Source organism: Aptenodytes forsteri, unplaced genomic scaffold, assembly GCF_000699145.1.
Source record: "Aptenodytes forsteri isolate BGI_AS27 unplaced genomic scaffold, ASM69914v1 Scaffold193, whole genome shotgun sequence".
Classification (NCBI taxonomy): domain Eukaryota; kingdom Metazoa; phylum Chordata; class Aves; order Sphenisciformes; family Spheniscidae; genus Aptenodytes; species Aptenodytes forsteri.
This window is the reverse complement of record NW_008795405.1, coordinates 3,105,601-3,115,258: the sequence shown is the minus strand read 5'-3', so window position 1 is coordinate 3,115,258 and position 9,658 is coordinate 3,105,601.

The window sequence follows — 9,658 nt, the reverse complement described above, 5'->3', positions numbered from 1 at the left end:
CTGGGGCACAGGGCTGCTGATGGAGCTGCCCGTGGCCACACAAAGCCAGAAGAAAAGCCAGGCTGAGGAGCCAGACCATGTCTCCTAGAAGGCAAGCATCCCTGTTACCTGACTGCCTCTGCATCCTTCTTCCTTCGCAAGGAGATGTGGCCAGGCTGTGGGAGGGGAAAACAAGGACCGCCATCACAGGAAGATCAGGTTTGTGCCCTGGTGTGCCTAGGGCCAGGCAGGGAGGTGAACCTCTGGTGTCCCACCTTGCGGCAGGACTGCAGCAACCGACCTTGCAGGACTGCAGTGATCGGGGCGGCCAGGAAACCTGAGCCACTGCCACTGACTCAGCACAACTAACGACCTCGGGCTGGGAAAAGGCTTATCAACACCCTTTGCTGAGATCAGCGCACACTCCAGCAGAGGCAGTTTTGGCACCAAAGGGCAGGGTGACCTCTCTGTCCCTGTAGCTCGGTGCACAGGAGAACAGGTATACCACAGGCCATATCCATCCCAGAGGAGGACGAGCACAGAGGGGATGGGACCACAGACACGGCCCTCCAAAACCCCATGTGGGTCCAAGGTGTTCCTCCCTGGCTCTCCCTTCACCCTTCTCTCTTAGAGTCATGACCTCCAGGTCCAAAAAGCAAAGAGGGGGGGGGCTGCCAGTGGCCTATGGGGGTGAGTGAGCACAGGGCAGCAGCATCCCCAGACAGGGCTCTTCATACCACCTTCAGCATCTTCAGGGCAGATGCCTGCACAGGAGACCAGCCCTGCTGTGACAGCACCCACCTCCCTGGGGCTGTGTCCCACAGACCCACGGAGAGTGGAGCCAGACCCCACCGGGGAGCCAAGGTGCTGGATGCAGACTGGTAGCACAAACACTGGCACTGGTGTGAACACCGTGCCCACACCCTGCTAAGGCTACGGCACAGACAACCCACCAGCAGAAGACACCCATCCCATCACCGACAGAACGGCAGCCGCCTCACACAGGACATACACCAGCCTGTCCCGTTAGCCTGCTGGAAACAAGACGCATCTTCCAAACAAGGAGGACCACACCATGAGTGGCAACCTGGCCAGTGGGCTACAGAGGCTGGGGTCAGTAAGGTTTGGAGGCAAAGGACCACCCTGCAGCAACTGATGACTCCTAACAGGTATACAATACCTGCTCCAAGACTAGCTTTGTCATTGCCAATCAAGACATGATTGCTCAGAGGGGTCAGGAGGACTCGACAGCCAGTGTCCCTTGTCCCCATATCACCCACAAGTGACCCTGGGCACATGCGCACAAGTGCTCAGGAGGATGGGGGTTATGAGTGTGGGAGCAAGTGGTATCAATGAGAAAATGAGTGTGAGAGCATGGCTGAGTAAAATAAACCTGCTTAAAGATGGTGTAAATAAACATCACTTTCCCTGCCTGTAAGCTCTGGCACTGCTTCCCCCTCGAGGGGCACAAATGCCCACCAGGCTCACTGCCAGCCAGGGCAGGATGGCAGGGGGAGCAGCTGGCCTGCGAGCCCGCCCAGGCCCTTTGGATGCAAACCCCACAGTGAGCTCCCCTCTGGCACCCCCAGTCCCATCTCCGAATGCTTCATGTGTTCCCCCTGGCCCCCTGGGAGCTTCCTGCAGAAAGGGATGGTGCAGAGGCGCAGGGACCCATGGCCAGGGACCATGTGGGCAGCAGGATGAGGGAAGAGGCATCTGTTCCTGGGACAGAAAATGCACGTCCTCCCCGCTCCCCTCTCCTCACCCACTACTCCCAAACTACCCCGCCAACACTGACTGTCTAAACTAGGTGACTCAACAGGAGGGAGAGACCGCGACCCTGTTTTGGGGAGCCAAGCAAGTTTTTCTGCTTTCAGGAGTGGCAGGTTGCCACCACCTTCAGGAAATCCTGCGCAGGGTCATGCTGCCCCAAGGGAAAAAACCTGAGACTCACCTTAAACCAACACAGCATTTGAGAGCAAAGCCCTCCCCTGCCATGTCCCCCTGCAGTGGCTGTCAAGTCATCCCCAGCTCCCTGCCCTCCCCTTCTTCCCCAGCACCGCCCTGCAGACCCAGGGGTGGCCGTGTTTTGGCGCTGGGACAGACTAAGCTCCATGTATGAGGTTTTTGGACAAGAAGGCATCCCAGCCCTCGGCTTCCAGCGGAGCTCTCTGCAGGACAACATTTGTGGCCTTTCTCTGTAGTACAGCAGCCACCTGCACAAGCCCCTTCTCCCCGAGGGATGCTGCAGACCGGGCAGGGCAGCACTGACTCGTTGCAGCACTCCTCGGCACGAGAATAAAGCCGAACCGCAGGCAACTGAGAGCAAACGGTGCTTATGGTGAGGTCTACAGCCGGTGAGGTTTGTTTGGGCCAGCGTGTGGGAGACGCCGTACACAGAGTCTCTCTTCTCCAGCATCTCCTCCACGCATGCGCGAGCCAGCAGCTGCTGGAGCCAGCGCACAGCGATTGGGAAGGAAGAACCAGAGCAGAGTTAATTCTTTCCACTCCCAGCCCCTTCTGCCACATTTGACTAAGCTGCCACTGCAGGCTGGCTCTAACCCGTGTTTGTTTTATATTTCAGTATCCTGCTGTGCACACAGTGTGCTTAGCCCCTCACACCACATTTTGTGTGTGCAAAGCACTGAGCAAACATGAGCTAATTGGGCTGCAAGCTCCCCAGGGCAGGGGCCCATTGCTCATTCTGCATTGTGCACCCTTGTCCTCTGACAATGCTTAAATCAACGTATTTCAGCACTAAAGATTACCCAGGCCAGGCCCAACCCAAGCACAGGGCAGGGAGCTGCCAGGCTGCTGGTGGGCAATGGCTGGGAGCAGAGAGCCAGGAAAGGGGGCTTGTAAGAAAGATGGGGACAGACTTTTTAACAGGGCCTGTAGTGATAGGACAAGGGGTAACAGTTTTAAACTAAAAGAGGGTAGATTCAGACTAGATATAAGGAAGAAATTTTTTGCGATGAGGGTGGTGAAAGACTGGCACAGGTTGCCCAGAGAGGTGGTGGATGCCCCATCCCTGGAAACATTCCAGGTCAGGTTGGACGGGGCTCTGAGCCACCTGATCTAGTTGAAGATGTCCCTGCACACGGCAGGGGGGTTGGACTAGATGACCTTTGAAGGTCCCTTCCAACCCAAACCTTTCTATGATTCTATGAAAAAGGCAGGGCTGACTGCAGGGGACGGAGGTTGCTTGCAGGTGGGAAAGGGGCAGGGAGTCATTCCGGGGCTCTCAGTTAACATACACACACATGCACACACTCACGTGCACTCAGGAAAACAGTATTTCAGGAAAACAGTAGAGAGAGCTCCCAGCACCACCAGGTCCCCGCTCCAAGCTGGGATGCTGAAGGCTGCTCACAGTCCCCAGAGCAACCCCCATGCTTGCAATTAATTAACTATGATACGCGCAGATGAGGACAACTCCCAGCCCCTGCTGCCTGCGTGACTGAGGGCCATGGCAGCAGCCAGGAAGGGCTTGGGCAAAGGGTGCCCCTGGGTTGTTTTTCACCTGCCAGCTCCAGGACCACAGCATGCTGTGCCCACACACAGCCAGCCCGGCAGGAGCAGCTCCCATTTGGCATTGAAAGCCGAGGAAGGCACCTTTCAGCAAGGCTGTGACGGTGATGGGATGTTGGGCATTTAGAGGCAGATTGCTTCTTCCTCCACCCAGGTAACCATGCTCAAACAGAGGAGGATTTTAAGGCCTGTGAGAAGCAAAGTGCCACCTCTGCTGGGAAAAGCACTCCCTCATGGAAAGCTGTATGGAAACCAGGAGCAGCCGTGGTATGGTCAGGGGCCAGGCTGAGGCTGTCACTGTGGGTCTTGGGCATCTTTCACAGTGCCACAACGTGCCAGGAGCGCTGTGGTCCCTAGTGATGGGGGAAAAGGCAGGAGAGAAGTTCCTTTCTCCCTGAGCCCCCTCTGCTGTTCGGGGAGCGGGGAGCTGTGGGAGGTGGAGAGGAAAGTGGGAGGTTTATCTGCTGCCATTTATACAGCCACCTGCTGCAGAGAGACTGCCAGCCACAGGAGCGGCCAGCACAGCCCTTTCCAGCACAGCTACAGACGTCCCCAGCGGGTGGAAGGAACCTCACCCCAGGGCAGAGGCAAGGAGAGGACTGTGCTTTGCACACACATGCACACAAACGCACTTGGGCTGTGCATTGAGGGGGATGCAGACTGGGGGGCAGCCCAATGCTGCACTGCTCGGACCGGGCAACTCTGGTGGCTTTGCACCTGGTGCCCTGCCCGGCCAGATGGCACAGCACACTTGGGGATGGCAGGGACCTCGCCGCCAAGTTGGTGGAGAAAGCGGGTGCATTTCAAGTCCCCTGCACAGTTGCTCTCAGCTGCTGAGTTCCAGCCAGCCCCCCCTTGCAGCTGATGCCCACAAGCCTGCTGTGCGATGGGGGGTGAGTGTGGGTGCATGGCAGGCTAGCAGGGGTCTAGCTCTGCTCCATTCCAGCTCGCTGCTGCCTGACAGGGACCTGGGGGCACCCTGCCACCGAGCACCCTCATCCCACAGCCTCCCAGGGGCCAGTATAAGGTGGGCAGCATCATGCTTGTCCTGTTGATCCCCTTCTCCTCGGGCCACCCATGCACCTCCCTCCACACTGCTCTGGGGGAGGCCTTGGCACCCAGCTTCTGCCAGCCTCCCCCCGTTCACTCCTCCCCAGCTTCGAGCAGCCACAACATCCCCCACAGCTGATTCTTCTGCAGGAGCAAAGAAACACTCCTGCCCTGCCCAGCTCCCTTCTCTGCAAGCACAAAAGCTTCTTCCTGAGAGCAGTGGGTTACAACACTATATATATACACACACACAAAAAATATGATTTTAGAGCATCTGCAGAGCTAGAACATTTCTGTCGCCTGTGCTTGGTGCCAGGAGCAGAGCGAGGTTTGGGCTGCAGCAGGAGCCCACGAGCACACCGCTCGCCAATCCTGGCCCTGATGAGGCTTTCCTCCCACCTCTGCCCAGCTTCCGAGCAGATTTGGGTAACACCAGACGACTGGGATAAATCACATCACCCTTGGAGCGTGGGAGCTGGCAGCTCAGTGAAGGCTCTAGCACCAGTGGGTTGCACACGCGGGAAGGGCCCGGGCAGTGGCTGTGCTAGCCACATCCAGCATGCCAGAGGGATTAGCTCGCAGCATACCGGTTTGAGTCAATAGTGCATCAAAGGGAAGGGGAAGCCTTTGATGGGGGCCTGCAATGGGAGGACAAGGAGAGAAGGTGCTTCCCAAGGTCTGGCTCAGCTACCTCCGTCCCCCGGAGATGCATCCATAGGGGACCCACCAAATCGCCACCTATCCCCCAGTGTGCAAGCAAATTTGGTCCTTGAAAAGGAGGAGGGAGGAGACTGAATCTCTCTCATACTCTCAACACCAGATTGTGCTGCCTTTGCCTGGGCTGTGGGCCAGCCACCTGCCCTCCCAAATCCTGCCCCTGTGCACAGCCAGCCCGGCACTGCTTTTCACTGGGGCAGTGGAGGGAGCACACAGTCGGTCTCCCCCGGTCACTGGGGCACACATCCAGCTGCCTCTGCAGCCCACACGGCCTTCGGGGGAGATCAGAGGAAAGCTGCTGCTGCTGCGGTTGGGAAGGGAGGCGGCTCTCCCAGGCGCACGTGGAGCTGCAGACATACGGCTCTGCAAAGCATCGACTGTTCAGCGTCCTCCTGCACTGACAAGACAGCTTGTCCCCATCACTCCCATTGCCCCCGGGGAATTCCCCTTGCCCAGGACACCCAAGCACAGCCCCAGCCACGTACCTGCTGCAGAGCAGAGCACAGCCAAGCAGAGCAGAGCAGAGAGCCCATCACACCCACCAGCCTGCTCTCATCTCCTCCACGGAGAGGACCTGGGGAGTCAAATGGCCCTGGAGCATCAGAGATAAGAGGGAAATCACGGGGCTGTTGGGATGGGCACATTGGTGCATCCCAAACCAGCGGGAGCAGGGACAAGATGCATGGCAAGGACTGGGGTTCAGGATCCTCCCCAACATACACCTACTGCAGGTGGGGCACAGACGGTCAGCACGCAGCCTCTGCTGTGCCAGTGCCACAGGCTGGCACTGTCTGCATCCACCACACTGCCTTCCTGCCCGGCTCCAGCCATGCCCACTGGCCAGCAGCTGCCCACGGCCAGCGCAAGGGGCGTCGGGAGTGATGGATGTGATAGAGGAAAACACAAGAAATGGTTTCTTTCCCTTCAGGCAGAGAAGGAAGTGTCACATCTGAACATGTACAGCAGCCGGGCTGGGAAAGGGACAAGGCATCAGGAGAAGAGAAGCCGTGGGCCGGGAGGCGCAGCATTGCCCAGAGGACGTGGTGAGACAGATGGGAGATTTGGCAGCAGGGTGCTCACGGAGTGACCTGCAAGCTCTTCACGCTGCAAGAGCAGGTGACACAACACTGCGTAGGGGCTGTCAGCCCAGCCTGGCAGGTCTGCGGGGGGGGGTCGCATCCTTTCAAACACGCTGCATCCAACAGCCAGTACCAGAGATGCTCTGTGGGCAAGTCAGCCTTGGAAAAAGGCTATCTGGGATCAGGGGGAAAATGGGAAAAAAGATCAGGATGGCAAGTTTTAGGGGCAGGAGGCAGAGAGATTGTCCCTGGTTTCTCTGCACAAGCCTGCCTTCCCCGCACACAGGGGCATGCAGCCAGGCTGGCATTCGGGAAGGGCTGGCAGCCCCTGCACTGCTCTGTCCACCCTGACGGCAGCGCGGGGTCCCCAGGCAGCCACCCCCTGCCCTCCACAGCATCACCGCTCATGTGAAAGAGAAAAGGAAAGGAAATTAAACATGAGGCGCTGCAGCAGACGGCTGCAAAAGGAGCCTCCCCAAGCCCGTGCCTCCTTGTCCTTCCAGGGCACTTTGGGCATAGCAGTGACGGCACCAGGAATACAGCCGGCTGAAGAGATTTAGGGGCCCAGGCAGGGAGCAGTGTCCCAGCAACAGCCACTGCAAGCCTCTCCACAGCCCAGCAGCTGTTGAGGCCCTGCCACAATTAGCAGGAATCAGGCAGGCTTTGTGGCCATTTTGAGAGAGATGCTCGGGGATGCAGCATTGATACGGAGGGGTTTTCACAGTGGCTGGGTGTCCTGGCCCAGCCCCAGCCCAGGCTCCTGCTTTCCACCTGGTTTCAGATATGCTGTTCTCCCCGCCTGCATCCCCACCCAGCACATCCCAAACCTGCCACCGTGAACGCTGCTCTTGCCTGGCTGGGCTGGCCCTGTAGTGAGCACCCCGAGATCCCATACTTGGCCTCTGTGCTACCAGCAAGGCATTTACTAATTGAGTGAGGGTCTCCACCTCATCATCCACTACGTGGTTGATGTAAAGGGCAGTTTTGTGCACACTGTGCTGTGTAGCTGCCGTCCCTGCTCTGGGAAGCATCTCCCCACCTGGAAACACAAAGAGCTTCCAGCCAGTTTGAGAAAACCCAAGGCAAGAGTGCACGAGATCTCAGCACAGCTGCCGACTCCCAGCCCGGCTCCCTGGGGCAACCAGCGTTTTCCGTAAAGCACGGACACGTCCTGCCCTGAAACACCCCTCTGATTCACCAGTGCCAGCGCCGCACCTGCACTTACTAGAGACAAAAAGCCGTGCAACCGCAGATGCTGCAGAGGCTTCAGCTCATCCCGACATCCCTGTGCTGACCACAGCCCCGGGAGGGCGAGCAGAGCTCTGCACAGGCAGCCAAACCCTCCTCCGTAGCAGCAGGGATCAATATTTAAGTGATTCTGAATCCCGTACTGTTGCCTCTTCCTTGGGGATAGGCCCACCTGCAGGACACACTAGTCTCCAAATCCTGCCTGGCTGCTTTCCATGCTTCTCCTGGCAGCGCAGCTCCATCACGGGGCACATGGGTGTCATGCTGGAGGAAGGGGACCAAAAAAGGACCAAAAGCCAGGTGTGAGGAGCCACAGGAGGGCGCTGGGAAAGCACCTTTTAATGCTTACCATGGCATGAGAGACCCTGTGCTAAATGAGCTGCAGGACCAGCCCAAACCCGAGAGCGGGCTCCAGCGATGCCGCTGGTGCTGTGCAGAGCACGAGGCCGGCCACGCACACAGGCATGGCCGCAAAACCCAGCTACCCGGATTAGCTCTGTTCAATGAAGGAGCGAGATACCATCCTGCTGACACAAACGCCCTCCCCGCTTCCCATCTCTCGACCAAGGTGAGCTGCAGGGAATGGAGAGCTTTCCCCAGCATGTTCAGGGAGCGGGCAGCCAGCTTGCAGCACCGAGAGCAGGATCGGACCCGAAGCCTGGCAGGTCCCATCACATGCCTGCACACCCCTTCTCCTGCCCCAGGGGATGGGGAGGACACAGCACTGGCACGGTGGGCTCCCACGGGCAGCCGGGGAGGTGGAGGGACACCCCCGAGCATCAGTCCCAGATGGGACTTTAAAGGCTACAGATGTACTGAAATTTATTCTGCCCCCAGGATATTTTCCACAAAAAATCCCAAGCCCAAAGAAATGTAGAGTGAAATCCCTTCTCTGCTGAAACCAACTAGAACATGCCTTTCACGAGGGCCAAAAATTCACCTCCTTGTTACAGAGGGAAAGAAACCCCTGAAGTTTGACTCTGTGCAGGAGCTGTCCAAATAAACAGCTGGCCCCTCAGACGTAGCTGCTGGGATGAAGGAATCCTGAAACCTAATGATTACCCCAGAACACACGTAAAGCTGTAGTCGTGATAGTGTACATATGTACCCAAGACAAGGCTTAGGACATGGTCATAGTTATACAAAGTCCAATTACTAAAGTTTTGCATAGCTAGGTTTATCCAGCCCAGTGTGTAGGATATCACAGGACTGTATTTGCAGAAACATCCATCCCCTGACTTTCCTGCAATGACTGAACTAACCTGAAAGTCTTTAAAATGCACCATTCTCAGGAGGTGGCCCAGCCACTGGAGCTGGTATTAGCAGTATTCGCTTTGTTGGGAATTTTTTGTTTCTGACCAAGGAAGAATTTGATGAAATTTCATGGAAGAAAACACAAGAAATTAAAAACTGGGATGAAAGAAGATTAAACTTGATTAAAACCTCCCAACAGAAACTGCCTGATAGGAAGATTAGCAGCAGCATAATATGAAAGGAAAAAGCAATAAAGAGGACTTAGAACTAGAACAAATAAAGAATTATGACTTTTGGAAACATGTACCTGACAAAAGTAATCAGATTTTGTCTGAACTAAAAACTTTTTAAATTAAAAGACAAACAATTTAAAACTGGAAGTTATAACAACCTACATGCTAAGACCTCAGATCACTCTCATCAGTGAAAAGTAAGTCCGTAGAAATTCATGCAACATGTCCTTGCTGCCAGATCCACTCACTGGCTGAGCACCTAGAGCTAAAGCCTGATGAACTGCAAAAGCAGCTCTGAAAGCAGCAACCTTTTTGAAAGCAGAGGAAAAAAAAAGTTTCAATTAGTTCAGTACACTGATTAGTTTAGTCAAAGTTCAGAAAATTACTGCAGGTTAACGCAGGAGAGCTTGGTTCCCTTTCCAAGCCCAATGAAGATGAAGTGTGAGAGGATAATCTCTGCTAGTTCTGAATTCTTAAAAGCCAGAGATAATCAGGTCATATCACTGGTTGTATTTTACATCTCCTATAATAAAATTCTGTTCCTACAATATAGTATTATAGTAATAC